At 35.5% G+C, this 20,189-nt stretch overlaps 1 long non-coding RNA gene across 1 annotated transcript; it reads right to left on the minus strand.

Moving 5' to 3' along the window:
• Window positions 1-14,738: 14,738 nt before the first annotated feature.
• LOC145109930 (uncharacterized) lies at window positions 14,739-15,603 on the minus strand. The gene is made up of 2 exons (XR_013709342.1): window positions 15,470-15,603; window positions 14,739-15,000 (listed from the first exon to the last, which is right to left on the minus strand). It is a non-coding gene; the product is annotated as an uncharacterized LOC145109930 (long non-coding RNA).
• Between the last annotated feature and the right edge of the window lie 4,586 nt (window positions 15,604-20,189).

Below are 20,189 nucleotides of genomic sequence, written 5' to 3' on the forward strand. Positions count from 1 at the left end.
ATCCTTTTGGAGTTGGGCTATGCGTTTCTTGTTAACATGGCCAAGGCGACAATGCCACAAGCATGCTTTGTCTAAACTTGTGGACGAATCAATATTCAAAACATCATTTCCTAAATTATCTATAACTAACACAGATTCATAAATCCCATTACAAGGTAATGCATTGAAATAAAAGACACCATTCAAATAAGCATTAATAGAACCATTACTATTATCAAATGAATATCTGAAACCTTGTCTAAACAAACCATGAAAAGAAATGATGTTTCTTGCCATATCTGGCGAATAGCAACAATTATTTAAATCTAGCCCTAACCCATTACTCAACACTAAGGAATAAACTCCGATCTTGGTTACTGGTGAAGACTTCTTGTTTCCCATGATCAAGTTATCCTTCCATGTTCCACTTCCCTACTTTTTCTTAGCCCCTGCAAATCAGAACAAATGTGGTAACCACATCCAGTATCAAGGACCCATGAAGTAGCAAGTGATGAGTTATTAGATTTAATTAAATACATACCTGCAAAGGTGGGCTTTATCTTCCCATCCTTAATATCCTGCAGATATTTAGGGCAGCTTCGTTTCCAGTGGCCCTTCTGGTGGCAATAGAAGCACTCTGCTTCCTTGGGGTCAGAAGAGGGTTTAACAGAACCTGCTTTGGTCCCACTAGAAGAGGAACCATCTTGGGTCTTGCCCTTATGGTGGCTCTTAGAAGGATATGGGCGGCAGTCTCTAAGGCATACCCCCAGAATGAGATTGATAACGAAGCACGACTCATCATAGAACAAACCATGTCCAACAAGGTTCTATTACGTCTCTCAGCCACACCATTCAATTGTGGCGTTCTAGGAGGCGTCAATTGCGAAACTATTTTGCATTCTTTTAGATAGTCGTGAAACTCAAGACTTAGGTACTCTCCTCCTCGATCAGATCGAATCATCTTGATTTTCCTGCCCAACTGATTCTCTACTTCATTCTTGAACTCTTTGAACTTTTCAAAGGTTTCTGACTTCTGCTTGATTAAGTAGATATATCCATATCTGCTATAATCATTTGTAAAAGTCACGTAGAAGCGACAAGCGTCCCTTGTGGTGGATCTAGAGGGTCCACATACATCAGTATGTATGAGATCCAATACACCCTCACCCCTTTCACATGTGCAAGTAAAAGGTGACTTGGTCATCTTCCCAAGTAAACAAGACTCACACATGTCACGTCCCTAAGGTCGAATGACTCCAAGACTCCATCCTTTTGGAGTTGGGCTATGCGTTTCTTGTTAACATGGCCAAGGCGACAATGCCACAAGCATGCTTTGTCCAAACTTGTGGACGAATCAATATTCAAAATATCATTTCCTAAATTATCTATAATTAACACAGATTCATAAATCCCATTACAAGGTAATGCATTGAAATAAAAAACACCATTCAAATAAGCATTAATAGAACCATTACTATTATCAAATGAATATCTGAAACCTTGTCTAAACAATCCATGAAAAGAAATGATGTTCCTTGCCATATCTGGCGAATAGCAACAATTATTTAAATCTAGCCCTAACCCACTACTCAACACTAAGGAATAAACTCCGATCTTGGTGACTGGTGAAGACTTCTTGTTTCCCATGATCAAGTTTATCCTTCCATGCTCCACTTCCCTACTTTCTCTTAGCCCATGCAAATCAGAACAAATGTGGTAACCACATCCAGTATCAAGGACCCATGAAGTAGCAAGTGATCAGTTATTAGATTTAATTAAATACATACCTGCAAAGGTGGGCTTTATCTCCCCATCCTTAATATCCTGCAGATATTTTGGGCAGGTTCGTTTCCAGTGGCCCTTCTGGTGGCAATAGAAGCACTCTGCTTCCTTGGGGTCAGAAGAGGGTTTAACAGAACCTGCTTTGGTCCCACTAGAAGAGGAACCATCTTGGGTCTTACCCTTATGGTGGCTCTTAGAAGGAGCCTTCCTCTTCTTTCCCTTTCCTTGGCCAATTGCCAACACAGGAGCAGCTACAGTAGAGGATGATGCAATAGATTTGTCCTTGAGGTTGCTCTCAGCTGTCCTCAGGAGCCCTTGAAGTTTACTCAGGGTGACCTCTTCCTTGTTCATGTGGTAGGTCATTCTGAACTGGTTGTAGCAGGAAGGCAAGGAGTGGAGGATGATGTCGATAGCCAAATCCTCATCAAACTTAACATTAAGTTTGAGAAGACGATCAACATACCTTTGCATTCTTTGCAAATGAGCAGTTAGGGATTCTCCACTCCCCATCCTAGCGGTGATCATGTTGGTAATGATCTCATAGCGCTCTTGCCTCGTGCTCTGGTGGTACCTGTCCAGCAAATCTTGATGCATCTCATATGGATACATGTCCTCATAGGACTTTTGGAGTTCGAGGTTCATGGTGGCCAGCATGATGCAATGAACTTTCGTCGCATCACGCTCGTGGGCCTCAAAGGCGGCCATCTCTTCAGGAGTAGCTTCTTCTGGGTTGATCTTTTCTAGTTTCTCATCGAGGACATATTCTTTGTCCTCGTAGCGAGTTATCATGCGAATGTATCTCATCCACTCGTTGAAGTTCGACCCATCAAATGTCACCTTTTGACACAGGTTCATCAACGAGAATGACCCAGAAGTGTTGTTGTTTGCGTTTGCGTTAGACATCTGAAATAGAAAGGAAAAAGTTTGATTAGAAATGAATCCCTAATTAAACACCCAAATGAGAAATTAGGGCTAGGATCCAACAACATTATTTACAACTTAGAAAAGGGATGCCGTAATCTAAAAGTAAATAATTTGAAGGTAAGTGAATAACGATTCACTAATTTTCATCATGAAAAACGAAAAGAGATTAAGTTTTAAATGTATTTGAAAATTCCTAGATTTCTTTTGAGATTCATTGAACATTTCAATGGCATGTTTAAATCTCGATATGCACTTCAAATTTGCGACTGGGATGCCCAGGATCGCAAACAAGTTGTGAATAACCATGCGAATCAACATGGTGCACCCAATGTCTCTATCACCTAATCAATGTGCCGGTTAGCCACGCACGCTCCATTGATCTATGATAAGCATCGAGCCACCCTTTGTCACCAATGTCAATCCCAAATTAGTGTGCCGGTTAGCCACACACGCTCCACTAACGTTTGACAGGGGTACAAAGTGTAATTCCATGGAATAGCATCATTTTCACATTTTACCCTAAAGTAACTAAGATTGGGAATTTATAAAACAATGTAGTTACTTTAATATTTCCATTATACTTATAATGAGGAATTAAGTGCCCTATCCTATCCGTTCGGCTAACGACCCTCCACCAGTCAAGCAAACGGTAGGTGTGAGTGTACACCCATTAAGCGACATTTTATAGGCAGCAACCTTATACCTACCTTATAGACTGGCTTCGTGAATGAGGCCTACTAGCGATAAGACTAGCTTATTCTTATATATATATATATATATATATATATATATATATATATATATATATATATATATATATATATATATATATATATATATATATTAATCTTGTAATAGATAAAGTATAATATTGAATTTTAAACTTGTAAAATTCTAAGGGTTGAAATTTAAAATTTTTTAAAATTAAACTTTTCAATCAAAAAATTAAATTTCAAAACTTGGGGCAAGTTTTGAACTTTTCAAAACACAAGGGATCAAATAACAAATAATACAAATCAAACAATTAATTTAGTGATTATCTATATTTGACCTAATTCAATTTCTTGCAAGATAAGTTACCCAATTAATTCAAAAAATCAATTTTAATCATATAAGGAATTTATTATCTAATCAATTGGTAATTATCTTGTGTTTTGGCAAGGATAATCTTTCAATAACAATAAAATTCGAATTTTATCAGTTAAAAACATATAAGGCAATTATTCTTCACCAAAACAGCAAGAAATCCCGAGATATCCTCTGTCTGAGTCCCAAACTCGCCGAGTAGCAATCTGAACTCGCCGAGTAGGGCCAACTCGCCGAGTCCAGATACTGACTCACCGAGTTGGTTCGGGCAGAGGCAAGAAAATCGTTTTTCAGCAACAATTCGACAATTGCATCACATACTACAGAAACCAATCAAGGCTCTGATACCACTGATGGGTTTTATGCATAAGAACAATCCTATGTGCTCATACAAACCCTAATGCTTGGATCTAGGTTTGTCTAATGTACATGCAATGAATCCAAGACTTATAAGCCCTAATCTAGCATACATAATATCAAAATAACTTATAACATCAGATCTAGATGTTTACCTCTTCAAAGAGTAGCTTGAATCTTCTTCTCTTGAGCTTAGAATCACAATTGTAATTCCTCTAATGGATCACAAACACCACACAAGCAAGAAGGCAACTTTGCGAGAGAGGAGGATGCTAATTTTCAGCCTAGGGTTTTCTCTTGGGAACAAGTTGTGACAACCGTCAAAATTGAGTCAAGTCAAAGTCAAACAAAGTCAACAAGTCAAAACCAATCGACTCAATTAACCCTTGTATATTAGGGTTTACACTATGTAATTACTGTACAATGCAATATCTTAATGAGAGAAACATCATTTGGAAAGTTCGTGTGTTGAATTTCCTAAGTAAACATTGAACCAAAACGATAAAACATTATTGCACACTCATCGGGAGTGTGTACGACACTAAAACACGGTTTAACGGGGTTTATGGACCTTGCGTTGCGAAGCCGGACACTCAAAAAGATCACAAATGAAACCTCTCTCAATCTCTTTCACTCAATCTCTCTCTATTAAAATCTCTCCCAAATCTCTCCCGAATCTCTCTCAAAAGTTACTTTAACTTTTTGTAATCATTTGGGTCATCTCGACCCTTAACCGGGTCAAAAACCACTTGAAACGGGGTAAAAACGGGTAAAATAACCTTAAGGAACCAAAACCCTCCTATTAGAAGCGAAAACTCTCATGAGAAGCCTCTCAGGACCGAAGCCTCTCATGAGAAGCCTCTCAGGACCGAAGCCTCTCATTAGAAGCCTCTCAGGACCGAAGCCTCTCAGGACCGAAGCCTCTCAGGACCGAAGCCTCTCATGAGAAGCCTCTCAGGACCGAAGCCTCTCAGGACAGAAGCCTCGCATGAGAAGCCTCTCAGACAGCCCATGCGAGAGGTCTCGCAGACGGCCCCTTTTTACCGGTTTTTTGACTACGACTTCGTTTTAACTCCGTTTTTCATTATTTTAACGTGGGATTTCCACCCAAAACTTTATTTTATAAACTAAGGCCCCAAAATATATAAATCTCCAGGGTTTTTATAAAAATATATTAAAAGAATTAGTGGTTGAACTAATTATTGAGGGAATATTTGTTTTTCCTTAATTTATGGCAAAAGCAAACCACCACCACCTCACTCTATGATTAGCCACTCTTTCCCACTACCCCTTGTCACCTTAGTGGACCTTTACACCCAATCTCCAGCTCTTCCCACGTTCTAAGAGCTGGAGAATTGGTCATCTCTCCTCATTCTCATTAACTTCTTTCATTCTACACTTAGCAACCAAAGAACACTCTCCAAAATTCTCTCATCTTTTCTCTCAACTTCAAGAACTTCAAGGATTTCTCCAGGGATTTCTTTCTTCAATTAGTAAGTATCTTCATCATTCATATAATTATTACACTCCATTCTACTCAAATCATTGATATCTTACACAAATTCCATCTTATTCGGTGTTAGATTCTCGAATCATCAAGACATCTTCTTAGTGTTCTTGGGTTGAACACTTCCTCTCTCTTACTTTCATCTACTGAAACCACATAGGGTGAGTTCATACCCCTACATTTACATGTTTTTCTTAAGTTTTAAGGGGGGAATACAAGTAAAATCATCAAGAACACAATTAAACTTTTTCTAACAGATTACATCAGAAAAGATGGACTTCGATTACGGACTGTTTTGGTCAACTTAAATATTTTAGTTTGCAAAACTGTTCCAGGTGCAAGTAGTTCAAACTCTTAGCTTTAAAATGGCTACTTGCACATCTCCATATGATTTTTCTACAATTTATGGTGATTTTTACAAAACTGCCTATCATTTCAGAGGCAAACCCGGACCAGTCTGTGATTATGAACATTTTCACCTCTGTTAGAAATCACTAAAAATCATGATAAAATTTACGAACAAACTAGACTCATATTCCAAACTCTCAGAATTTGCGGATTTGGATTTGGAGCTTTGATGATTTTTCTATAAATTTTCTAAGAACAGTAACAGAAACTGTATTCAAGAAAAAGCTGCTGTCAATTTCATTTCACCTTGTAACATGTTGAGCAAGGTGTATATCTTTTTGTGATTATATGTTATTGCAATATATGACATTTTATCTTAATATTTAGACACACATCAGTTTACAAATGGATTTGGACATATAAAATATAAAGAATAACAAGTGATTATAATCAAAGTACAACCGATACATTCAAACATTTAATAAACTATTTTGAATATAGTTTGCATACATTACAACGTACTACCCTTGGTTGATAAACTATAATAGGTATAGTTTATGATACATTACATAATACATACATTTAAAAAGGGTACATTTATACAAAGGATATTTTCATTAAGCAAGGTACGGCCATACGGTACCAAGTTTTCATAACACGTAATTCCGTTAATGACTTTATGAAACATTACATAACACATACATTTAAAAAGGGTACATTTATACAAAGGATATTTTCATTAAGCAAGGTACGGCCATACGGTACCAAGTTTTCATAACACGTAATTCCGTTAATGACTTTATGAAACATTACATAACACATACATTTAAAAATGGTACATTTATACAAAGGATATTTTCATTAAACAAGGTACGGCCATACGGTACCAAGTTTTCATTACACTACATGTAAATTCGTTAATGACTTTGTGAGACATTTACTTCAAATTACCATTAAGTCCTGTATTGTAACCAGAGTCTCCTTGAGGGAGAGCGTGATAGTTGTGTATAGATCTATATTGGGTTTGACAAACCCACACCTAAACTGCATGCAACAGTTAGACCGATAGGTCTGGGGTGACAAATGTCATAACATTTCCGACGCCTGAAGAACGTCGTTTCAGGCCAACTAGGTCATAGCATGGTTATAATAACTCACATGTGGTATTAACAAACATAGAATTTACGGGGATTTCACAAAAATCAAACGAGTTTATGTCGATTTAAACTTGCATTGTTTTACTATAAGGAACGAACACTACTTGTACATTTCGGTCTTTGGGTTTTAAGACTACATTTACACATTAAGGAAAATATTGGATTTTCTGGAACGAACACTACTTTTACAAGAAAAGGTTATAATAAACTCACACAAAGTATTAATGAATATTGGAATTTACGGGAACTTCATTAAAATTAAATGAGTTTACGTCGATTTAAACTTACATTATTTATTATAAGTAAGAAAAGTTACTTGTACATTTCGGTCTGTGGATTTAAGACTACATATACATTTTAAGGAAAATATTGGATTTTTCTAAAACAAATACCACTTTTACAAACGAAAGGCTTTTAATAATACCAAACAAAAGCTTATGAACTCACCAACCTTTGTGTTGACACTTTTTCAAACAACTTGTATTCTCAGGAAATCATTAAACAGGTAATCAAGTGCTTTTGAGGATGGGACGCTAAGGCGTCTACTATTTCATATTTTGTCAACATATTGTAATTGATTCGTAAACATGTAATTCATACAATGATGTAACTTTTTCAATTATATATATGTTGGTTGTGTTTGCTTGAATTACTATTACAATTGTTGTTATGATACTATACATGAAGTCCTCCACCCCCGGACGTTTCCGCCATCCTTGGTTTGGGGGTGTGACACAAGTGGCCGAAAATTGCATGCAAGGGTCTCTATTTATACTATAGGCTGCTAGGGTTTCAGTCTAAACCCTAATGGACAGCTTAATGACCAAGCAGCCCAAGGAACCTTCTGGAATAGGGCCCTTGGACGAAAATATGATGATCCTTCATCATAATTTCGTTCCCCCTTAGTCCATTAGGTTTCCCAGCCCAAAACTCAACTATCACACACTTGACAGTTTAAGTCCCTTTATTTAATTAATCTCTTTTAGTCACCAAATTAATTCCTAATTAATTTATGACTAATACTAATTAAATAAATATGATTTCTCTTTTAATATATTATTCTTATAATATACTAATAAACCATAATATCCTCTCTCTCTCTTTCCTTAAATTACCTTGTCAAGTTGCTTTGGTGAAGGCAACCCAAAAGGACCATGCATAACCGGGTCAAGTACATACCAAATATAGTTACGGGCTTAGACACTAATCCAACACAAACATCTTAACCATTTATTATTTTGATCTAACGGCTATTGTTTATTTCTCGGGTTCTCGGGAAACTATGATTTCTCAAATGATCCTTCATATATATATATATATATATATATATATATATATATATATATATATATATATATATGATTATCATTACCTAGAAGTGAAAGAGTTCGACTTATGTCCACGTCCTTGATCTACTTCCTCCTCCAATAAGAGTGTTTTGGGCGGCTATTTTTAACCTATTCGGTGGATGTAGAAGCAGCTTGGCTTCCTTTCACACCTCCTTAACCATAAAAGACTTCGCTAGTTTTGGGTCAAAATATTGGTTTATACTTTGCTTTTCTAAGCATTTATTGTTTTAGTATTGGGCCGAAACTATTATTGGTTTATTTGTAGCTTGGACTGAAAACGCATGTGTTTTCGGTCTAGTCTTTGTGTTTTAGGCTTGGGTGTAGTCCATAGGTATATATAGGGGCAAGGGGAGTGTTTTAGGAGAGCATTATTAGACAAGAGGGGTGTTTTTGGTCAAGGGTGTGGAAAGGGAAGCCATTGTCAAGTGAAGCATGTGCTAGAGAGAGAAAGTGAGAGGGAGAACTAGTGTGTGTGAATCTTGTGTAAGGATTATCATTCATATCATCAATACATTGAAGATTAAACAAGTTCTTCTTCTTCTTCTTCTCCATTCTATCTTGCATCATCCACTTGATTGGGATTCCGCACCATGAAGTGGATTGGATTGATACATCAAGCGATTTTAGGGACTTACAGTTGGTATCAGAGCTTGCATCGTATCAATCATTTTGGCAAGATCTTGAACGTTTTTGGATTTTTTTTCTTGAAGGATTTGGAATTTTTGGATACTTTTTAAAGAAATATTAGGGGTTTGTTCTTCTTGTTTTTCATAAAAACGAATTTTTGATCGATTTTTGGAGTCAAAAAGTGAAAAAATCGCGTTTTTTGGTCGTAACCAGCGAGGTGTGGCGGCGGTTTTCGGTCAGCAGCTAGGGTTTGCGAGGGTTTGCAGCCGAAATTACATTTGCGGTTCAGCAGTTCACACCAGAAAACGAGGGTTCGCAACCGGTTTGCGGTCCGAAGCGTTTACAGCCGAAGCGAGTTTGCGGTCCGAAGCGTTTACAGCCGAAAGCCGTTTGCGGTGCGAGGTCGCGCACGTGTTCGGCCTCAGAAGGTTTTTGGTGCGAGGTCAGCAGCACGTGTTCAGTCAGCACCCATTCTCGGTCCAAGCGAGTTCTCGGTCAGCGGGTGCGAGGTTCTCGGCCAGCAGGTGTTCGGCCCACGTGTTCGGGCAACAACGATTTTATAAAAAATTTTGGGTGGAACAAGGATCGAACTCGTGCCTCCCACTCTCACAACCCACCATCTTACCAATTGGTCTAGCATGCCACATGTTTGACATTTTCCCGGTTTAGTTCAAGTAGTATCGTGATTTCGGTTCCAAGTTTCGATTTTTTGACAATTTTGGCCCAAAAATTAATTCCTCGAATTTTAAAGTTTCATTTTCTAACCAAAGCTTTGAGTTTTAATTTTAGACTTCCTAAATTGACCTTTGACCTTAAAAATTGACTTTGACTTTCAAGTTTGACCTTTGACTTTAAACTTTGACCTTCTCGTTTAACTTTCAAGTTTTCAAGTTTAGCTTTTCGGTTTGACTTTTAAGTTTGACTTTTAAGTTTGACTTTTAAGTTTGATTTTTTTAATTTGACTTTTTAAGGTTGACTTTCAAGGTTTCAAGTCAAAGGGCATTTTTGGTAAACAATGAGTTCCTCAAACACCCCAGTCAATGAAGTTTCGTGCTCTCAATCTTGTTAAGCTACAATCAAGTTTCTTCGTGATCAAATCGATTTATTAAAAAGAGAAAATAAGGACCTTAAATATGAAGGATATACACTTAGGAAAGGTCAAAACCCCTTAAAAGAACAACTAGAGGCCAAAACCAAGGACTTTAGAACACTTCAAGAGGAATACAGCAACAAATGTGAAAATTATACATATGTTAAGGAAAAGCTTGCTAACTTGACTGGCGAACTTGATACATTAAAAGCTAAATATAAAGATTCATATTTTACCTTTAAGAAATTTGATGTGTCAAGTGAGGTAGTTGTATCGATGATAGAAAAACAACTAACATTTAAAGATAATCAAAACAAGGATCTAGGGTATCATAGTGTTCCACCTCCTTTCAATGACAACTATAACCCACCCCTTGAGACCAATGAGGAAGAGATACCTACTCAGTATGGCCAATCCCCTGTGCCCACTTCAGTTAAGACTGAAAAATTTGGGCCAATTGAGAGTGTTGAGGTAAAGGATTCTAATGTTTCTACTTCCTGTGCAGGTAAAGTAGTGGAAGAGAAGGACAAGGAGAACATAATTAATTCCAATTTTGTTGATTCTATTGACTGTCAAACAAATGTCTCCTTGAGCTCTGAATCTGTTGCTTCTAATCAACCTGTTGTTGGTAAATACAGGCCACCAAATCAAGCGAAGCAGACTACTTGCTGCAAGTGTGCTTGTGGGAACAATCAGAGACAAGGCAAGGGCACGCCACTAGGGGCAGGAAGAAACAAATCCTACATGAATAAACAGACGTGTTTTCATTGTGGAACACTTGGACACATTGCAAAAAATTATCCAAATCACTCATATGTTCCCTACTATGCACAAGGGTAGAAGAACGCGCAAAGAGGGAGATTTTCAAAAAGAAACCCTTCGAGGTCACAATCACGCATTGGTCACTGTAACGCGAACAAGGCCAAGAATCAAGCTCCCAAGAACAAGAAGGGAATGCCGACCAAGAAGAAAATATCAAGAGATGCTCCAGTAAAATCAAGACCAGTTAGGTCAAAGTCATCTCGGAAATCGGCTTCAAGTTCCAAAGCAAGCGATAAGGCACCCAACCGATCGAACAAGAAATGGGTTAAACCCGACTACAGATGGGTACCGAAGGTTCAAACTCCTAAATCCTCAAATGATTCTAACATTTATTCATCTTCTGTTTGTGATAAGCAGGACATGTCATGGGAGAGAGTACCTTGCGTTGATGACAAAGGTCAACCCAGTTTCAAAATGGATTGGGTTCCAAAGACCAATTAATCTCGCACTCTGTGTTGGAGCAGCTATGGAGGCATATCATCAGACTTCGGTTTGTTGATAGTGGTTGTTCCAAGCACATGATAGGGGACATCTATCAACTGTACAACACTCAGAACTTTAAGTGAGGGTATGTGCCCTTTGCAGGAAAGGAAGATAGAAGAGGATCACACATGGGGTTTGTTCTTAACGATGTGAAGAATTTTCGGATCTACTCTGAGATTGAAATATGCGTGTTGTTCTCATACCTTCTGGATGCAAATTCAATTGGTGAATTACAGTTTGAGTTTTCTTCTCGATACTCCTGAGCCTTTCTTAAAATGATTCGTTTTGAAGACAATCTTTTATTTTCTTATAGTTTTTCGTTTGTAGGTATTGTTGGGAAAGTGATATGAAGCTTAGTGCTAAATGGCAATCTGAAATTCGTGTAATGCACTAAATTTGAACTGTCTAGACTATGTGTTCAATGTGCTGGTAGGCACAAAGGATTCAAAAGGACTAGACATAGATTAAAAATGAAAGGACTTGACAGTATGGACTTAGATACTTCTATTTGGACTGACAATACAACACTCAGGTAGATTGAGCAGTGAGATAAACATGGGAACCTACAGGATACACTAAAAATCATTTGTATATAGAATTGTGGCTTAACATTTCCTCGATGTATGGACTCATGTCCTTAATTCCGGTATTGATAGGGCAACTGGGGGTTCTGATAAAATAGGTCTGTAGGAAATTATTTTCTTGCTTTCTATCTGTCAGTCATATGTTGCTTCCTTTGCGTGATTGGAACATATCCGACCTGGAATGCAATATATGCAACTCTATCTCTATGTATCTTCTTATTTATGCTATTCTTTCTATCTGTTAGCCATATGATGTCCCCTCTGCGTGATCGGAAGATCTGACCTGGGACACATCATATGCACCCTTCTATCTCTTTAATCCTCCATCTATGTTAGTCATATGTTGTTCTCTCTGCGTGATTGGAAGACATCCGACCTGGGATACAACATATGCACTTCTAAATCTAACTTCTTTCTTAATGATTGTCTACTCACCTAAAGTAAAGAGTTATTTGGAAGTTATTGATTACCGAGGTATGTCGGGAAGTGGGGAACACGTTCTAGTACATCTAAATTTGAACCATGTAATAGGTTGTCTATACATCTCGCTGCTGAATTTAAGTGGACAACAATATTCTTGGTCGTCGTCAGCTAAATGGTCTATTTAGGAATATATATCACAATGACTTGTCACTTATAATCTGTCCAATTTTTCAATATCCTTTGTGTTTAAGTGGATCACAATACTAGTGATTGACCAGATCTAAACATGCAGACGTGTGTTGATAAACGATATTGGATTGCCTGACAACTTTGATGCCAAATCAGTCTTAAATTTAGTTATCATTTTTATTTCTGTTAAATTTGTACATAATTTTCCTCTATGCACAAATTTAGGGGGAGAATTAAAAAATTTTAAAATCAAACAAAAATCAGAAAAATTAAAAATTTAAAAATAGTGTTATTTCTGTTTTATTTTTTTAAAGAAAATTAAAAAAATCCAAAAATATTTTTGTTTCTGTTTTATTTTTTTCAGAAAATATGAAAAATCCAAAAATATTGTGTGCTAAGTTTTTTTTATTTTTGTTTTTATCTCAAATTTTCTTTGTCTTGAAAAGTGAATTCAGATGTAGATGAGACCCATGGAGACTGTATCGAGATTTTCTGAGCCAATGCTTCATCCGTGATTGTCAAAGAACGTTCATTCGAAGGAACAAGAAATGAAGATTATTCTTTCAACATATAATCTTTCAACCCCAGAAGCAAGGTGAAGCTGACTTGAAGATTATGTGGCAAGTTGCAATGAAGCCTCCTCAATCAATTTGCTGCTATCCATGTACATGCTGAAGTGATCCAGAAGTTTCATTCTCTGTTCTCTCTGAAGATTCTCAAGTTGAAAGTGCAGATTTTCAAATATCCTTTCAAGAAGCCTCCACGCCCAACGTGCGTTCAAAGTCAAATTCTACAAGAAGCATCCACACTCAACGTGCGTTCAAAGTCAATTTTTTGAAGAAAAGCCCGACTGTTCAAGATGAAGTCATTCACATAGAAGATTCATTTGTTCATCTTGAAGTCGTGAAGAAATCGAAGACAAAAGCTGAAGCCAAGCTCCAAGTGAAGATTGAAAAGAAATGCAAGCTACAATCCAAGGGGGAGTTTGTTGGGTCAAAAGAAAAGAAAGCTATAAACCAAGGGGGAGATTGTTGGGTCAAAATATTGGTTTATACTTTGCTTTTCTAAGCATTTATTGTTTTTAGTATTGGGCCGAAAATATTATTGGTTTATTTGTAGCTTGGACCAAAAACGCATGTGTTTTCGATCTAGCCTTTGTGTTTTGGGCTTGGGTGTAGTCCATAGGTATATATAGGGGCAAGGGGAGTGTTTTAGGAGAGCATTATTAGACAAGAGGGGTGTTTTCGGTCAAGGGTGTGGAAAGGGAAGCCATTGTCAAGTGAAGCATGTGCTAGAGAGAGAAAGTGAGAGAGAGAACTAGTGTGTGTGAATCTTGTGTAAGGATTATCATTCATATCATCAATACATTGAAGATTCAACAAGTTCTTCTTCTTATTCTTCTCCACTCTATCTTGCATCATCCACTTGATTGGGATTCCACACCATCAAGTGGATCGGATTGATACATCAAGCGATTTTAGGGACTTACAGCTAGTGGGTTTTGCTCATACCCTTGCCACCGGCTGCTTCTAGCTTTTCCAGTTGCCATGATCGATGGCTAAGTCACTCCGACGAACATCTCTCCACGTTTTTCTCTATTTTCTACACCGACTCGAAAATAGAGATTCATATTAACGATGATGTCTTCTGTCTTCCTCCTTCTCTCTCTAAAGACCTGTATAAGCATCGGCATACAAACTTTTCGTTGTTTAATTGCAACAATCGGCATCATACGCCTGCTTCTTAAGAGGGTGTTTGACTTAGCTTTTGAGGGGCAAAAGTCCTTTTTGTAAAAGGACTTTTTACAAAAGTTGTTTTTTAAAATGTGTTTGTATTAGATTTTGAGGGACAAAAGTCAAAAGTTGTTTTTAAAAAGTGTTTGGTTTACCTTTTACATGTAAAATGACTAAAAAAGACATGCTTACATATTTACATTGATTTACTACTTTACATATATTATTTTATACTTAAATTTTTTTTAAACACATATTATAATTTTGTAACATTTTATTAGAAAATATAAAATATAAATTTCTTTTAAAATATTTATAATTTTTTGGATTAGACCATGACAATATTAAAATTACGTTCATACAAATTGTAAATAATTCATAAAAAATATCATAGATAATATTACATTCATCTTCGCATTGCGATTATATCTTGTGCAATAATATCCCGTATCGTTGCCATATATAAATCATCATCGCTCGTGCGACGTGTACTTGGACCTTCTTCGTAAACATCACTACTAGTATCACCTCGTACGGGATTGTAGGATTCTTGTTGTGCCCTATTTAACGCTTCATGAAGTATAGTTAATCAAAACACAAAAAATAGAACAACAATGAAAGAAAACAACACAAATAAGATGAAACAAATTGGAATAATTTCACAAAATGGGTATCTGTTAACACAAATATCGGTCCCTGTGAACAAAAAATTTCATCAGCTTAATCCATATTTCATCAATTTCACTAACTATTAATCAATATTTCATCAATTTCATAAAGGTATGATAATCACAGAAACATCACAGAACATCACAGTACAATCCAAACACTCTCAAAGATATGATAATCAGTATTTCAGAACATCACAGAACATCACAAGTATCATAATCGAAGGAACAAATCACAGTACAGTTCAAGGAAAATCAAAAATCGACATTTCTTTGCTACTGAAAATCGGAAATCGACAGAAACAAAAACGAAATCGGATTTTAATTATCGGAAATCGACAGAAACGAAAACAAAACTTACCTGATCGGAGACGGAGAAAGGAGACGCCGATGTTTAATTGCAGGAAGATCGTCGGTGGCTTGTGAACGATCGATCAGTGAACGAGAGATGAGAGAGAGAAGAACGTGGGTGAGCGGAGAGAACGAGAGAGTAATGAATCGTATTTACCTGAATTGATTAGGGTAGTTGGGGGTATAAAGGTAATTTAAGTTTCAAGTGGTTCAAAAGTTACAAAAGTTACGTTTCCGTGACTTTTTAAAAGACTCATTTTCCTTTTATTTAAAAAGTTTCTTTTAAAAGTTCTTTTCATTTTACCAAACATCTTTTAACTTCTTTTTAACTTTTAGGAAAAGATAGAATTGAAAATTCAATTTAAAACCTAAAACAAACACCCTCTAAATCTTACGCCTTTTACTGATTTCATTATCGCTATATGTTCTTCATCAATTTACAAAAAATTTCCCCCAATTTGTCCTCAGTCGAACCAAGCAAGGCGATGGTCGACATACTGTTACCTGATTTCTTTGAAAGCATCATTAATCTCAAGGATTCTTCTTCGTCTTCATATGCTGCTTAACCGTCTTCTTATTTCAGGTACTCGTGTGTTTTAATTTGTTAATTTGGAGGTGAGGAGACCACGTCGATGACGGGCTCTGTCTCCTTCTTCTTTTTCTCTTTGATTTTTTTGTTAATCCTTCTTCTTCTTCTTCAAGTTGACAATCATGTGATTACGTGGTTGCAAAATCTCCTAGCCTTCCACTCTCATGCTCTTACATGCATCTACTTGAAGGTAAAAACAATCTATCATTTGGTAGTTTTAATAGTCTGTTCCTGTAGCTTTTGTTGACTAGCTTCATGGCCATCTATGTCTATCTTGATTTTTTCAGAGACTTGGAGCTTTGGATTTGATAGTGAGATTAAATAAAATAAATGATAGTAGGAATTAGGTAGAAAAGATAATGATATCTTGTTAATTTGTGACAAGCTTGATAATTATTGGTTGCAAATTTATCACTTTGTTCGAATCTTCTTTTTCTTTTAGTTATTTCTAATTGTCCATAGCTCCCAAAAAAACTCTATTAATGGCATCACCGGGAGGTGCAAAGGTACACTGATGAATATCAATCATTTACAAGAATGTCGACATACGAAACCTATTAAAGATTAAGGTCGTTCTAAAAAAAATTAAGCTTAAGAGAAAGGATCCATGGCCTCTACAACATTGACTATGTCTTAGGTCAGAAAAAGGTAAATACAACCACTTATCGTTTCTTAAACATAAAAAAACAACTCCTTTACAATCCTTTACAAGGATATATAAAGTGTAAATATATGTTCATAAATTATAATTAATAATTGTATATTTAGAAAATATGAAAAATTCAATACCATTGTTAATCTCCATTTAAAAAATACATGTCTCTCATGCTGCTACGAACAATAGCAAAGATGTTTCCAGTTTTACGTCTAACAACTTCATAATCTTTTCAAGGTAATTGATACGTATTTTACTCAATCAAAAAAATTATATTCCCAATCTAAATCATGTTTCCTCTGGAATCACTTAAACTTAGTTTTTTGATCGATTCTCTAGGGTCGTGATTATCACGGCCCTTGCAACGTTTCCTAATATATATATATATATATATATATATATATATATATATATATATATATATATATATATATATATATATATATATATATATATATATATATATATATATAAAGGAATGATGATTGTATTACTATTTTTTTTACAATTTTCTATGAAAATTAATAAAGAGAAAGAAATCTTTACCTATCTGTATTTTTGGACAAATTACAAGTAATTGAAAAGGGCTAAAAAATCCGTAAATCATTTTAATATCCAAAAATAAATAAACAATTCAAAATTTGGCAAAAACTAGACGTTACAGAGTAAACTCTTGATCTTAAACAAAATAAAATAATTGGCTTGCAAAAATATTTGTTACTTAAATTAAAATTAAAGCTAAGGTGAAATTCTAAAACTAGATTTGTATCAAATGTCAAATAGTTCAAGCCTATTAAATAAAAAGGGATAATGACTTAAAATGGTAATATATTTTTCGATTTGTACACATTTGTTCACTGGGTTTTTTTTTGTCTATATTTACCCTTTCAACTTGTTAAATTGTACACATTCAGTCCTTATGACCGGTTATTCCAGGTTAGCCGGGAAAAATGACTTAATATGGTAATATATTTCTCATTTTGTACACATTTAGTCCTCAATATTTTTGTACACATTTAGTCCTTAATATTTTTTTGTTTCAAAGTAAGTTATTTTTGTTTTTGTACTCATTCAGTACTTATGAATGATTTCTTTAGGTTTTGCTCATGACATCTTACATGGAACAATCGTTGATGAAGTGTGTGGGGCTGTTGATTCTTATGTGTAACGTCTCATTTTCACAACAAAAAATTTTCATTTTAAATAAGGCACCCTAATTATAAATCCATTATTAAGACAAACCGTTTATTCCAAAATATATTAAATTAGAGTAATATAAGAAACGTGGAATCCTCAATACTGCTGATGAGTGTGTACAGTCCTGCCTTTGCCTTCCCACGATCAATGATAGAACCTGAAAACATAAACAACTGGGTAAACACAAAGCTTAGTGAGTTTCTCCCAAAATACCCCATACAACAAACGTATTATCATGCATAACGGGCTCATACTCATCATATTGGAATACCTTGCCCCAATCAGTCATCGGACTGGAATGCCAACATGCAATAGGTACAATCAGTCATCGGACTGGAATACCCATGGTTTGTTGGCCAGCCGCCTCAACCCAACCGCTCTTCTCGAGCCTCCTTACCTACGGCTTACAGTCGGCCCGCACCAGGTATCTTGGCCTACATCACATAGCAGGACCGCCACAACCTATCCCACCACCATATGTCGACATATAAATAATCAAGAATCAAGTAGGCACAAAAATACATGCAATTATCAATCATACATCTCACTATCGCCTACTAGTCCTCTCATAACACACTGTTCTGCTACCATCTAACATTTATAAAATACGTAACCAGAGGTGAGATAGCCACCCAAATAGATGATCATACTCTAGAGCCACAACCAAACAAGGAACATGCAAGAAAGCCTAGATTAAAAGTTCTCAGGCTATCCTACATGACTACATACAGCCCCTATGGCACTCCACTAGATGATAACCAACCTACCGGTACTCTAACCAGCATACTACTATTGTTGTATCCTATCATACAAGGATATATACATAAATCTAGCAAATCACTACGGCTCAGCAACATCCTATACACAAGGATACATAACCAACAATTCAAGGAATGTATAACCATAAGTAATCAGATGTAAGATAATAAGTAAAAGTATATTACTTTTTAACAGGAGTAATCTAAACGAAAGTTGTAGTAGACTAAAATACGAACGCATGGATATAAAGATCGTTAAATTCCGAGATCGTATGAAGAAGTTATGACGTTCAGAACACATGACCTAAGCAACCAAGTAGTCGAGATCGTGATGAACATAAGCATCAAAAGTCTCAAACATCTCATTAATGATTGTCTCACGTAAGATGTCATGAGAACAAGTAAGTAATTAATTCCTTTCCCAAACATAAAATGAACATTATCCCCGATGTTCACCAATAAGCATATACAGTGAAAGAAAATCAAATAAAAAGGCTAAGATAATAATTTTACAGATAATAAAGATACAGGAACTTGAGACAATACATGATTTGACAGAAATCCCCAAAGCTTGATGAAAAAATTCCACAACTTGGTGAAAAATCCCAAGCCTTAAAAAGCGATACTTTACAAAAATAACATTTTACCCTCGTCTTAAAAATGATTTTTTTTTTCACTGTCCAACACAAAACAGTAAATAGATGACTTAAATGCAATAAAAATAACGTAAAAATATATAATTAAAATGATGAGAGGATCCCCTAAATCTTGATTGTGTCATACAATGTGAAAGGATCCGACCACCTTTATTTGAAGTTACCCGAAGAGATCTTCAAGCGAGAATTGAAAAGTAATATTTTATCTCTTAAGAGTAAAATTTTGTGTCTCTTTGAGACATTTGTCATGTTTCATTTTCATTTTAGCCTTATAAATTAAAAAATTCGTATAGGCTACTTTTGAATCTTTCCAACTCAACTTTTGCATTAACCAAAATTCCCTGGACTCATCCATGTGTGAGTTCACTGTTTTGGGGTCCTATTATGCTCTTTCTAAAGCTCAATAGTAAGGTGGCATGTTTTTCCACCCAAATTTTTATAAAGGGAGATGCTAAAAAAATAAAACAAAAAAATGTTTTAGGAAAATTAAGACAAAATCATAAAATTTTTTAAAAACCAGAGACCGAATATGTAAAAAAAATAATATTGATGCAAATTTGTAAAAATAAAAACAAATGTTAGACTAAGTATCTAAACATATCATTCTATGTCATAGTGATATATTTTGTGATAGATGGTTACTCAACAAACATTAAAATACAAAAAATAAAAAGACAATTACCGTTCTATAAAAAATATATAGATAAAATAGTTAAATTGACTATAAAAGGGAAAATGACTTGGGAGTGTAATTATCTTTTCGTTTTGTTCACGTTGAGTTGAGTTGAGTTTTTTTTTTTTTTTTTTTTTTGTACACATTTGATCATTTAACTTGTTAAATTTGTTTACATATTATCATTGTTACCTACTATCTT

This window comes from Lactuca virosa, chromosome 4 (genome assembly GCF_052849685.1).
Source record: "Lactuca virosa cultivar CGN04683 chromosome 4, Lactuca_virosa_CGN04683_v6, whole genome shotgun sequence".
Taxonomy (NCBI): domain Eukaryota; kingdom Viridiplantae; phylum Streptophyta; class Magnoliopsida; order Asterales; family Asteraceae; genus Lactuca; species Lactuca virosa.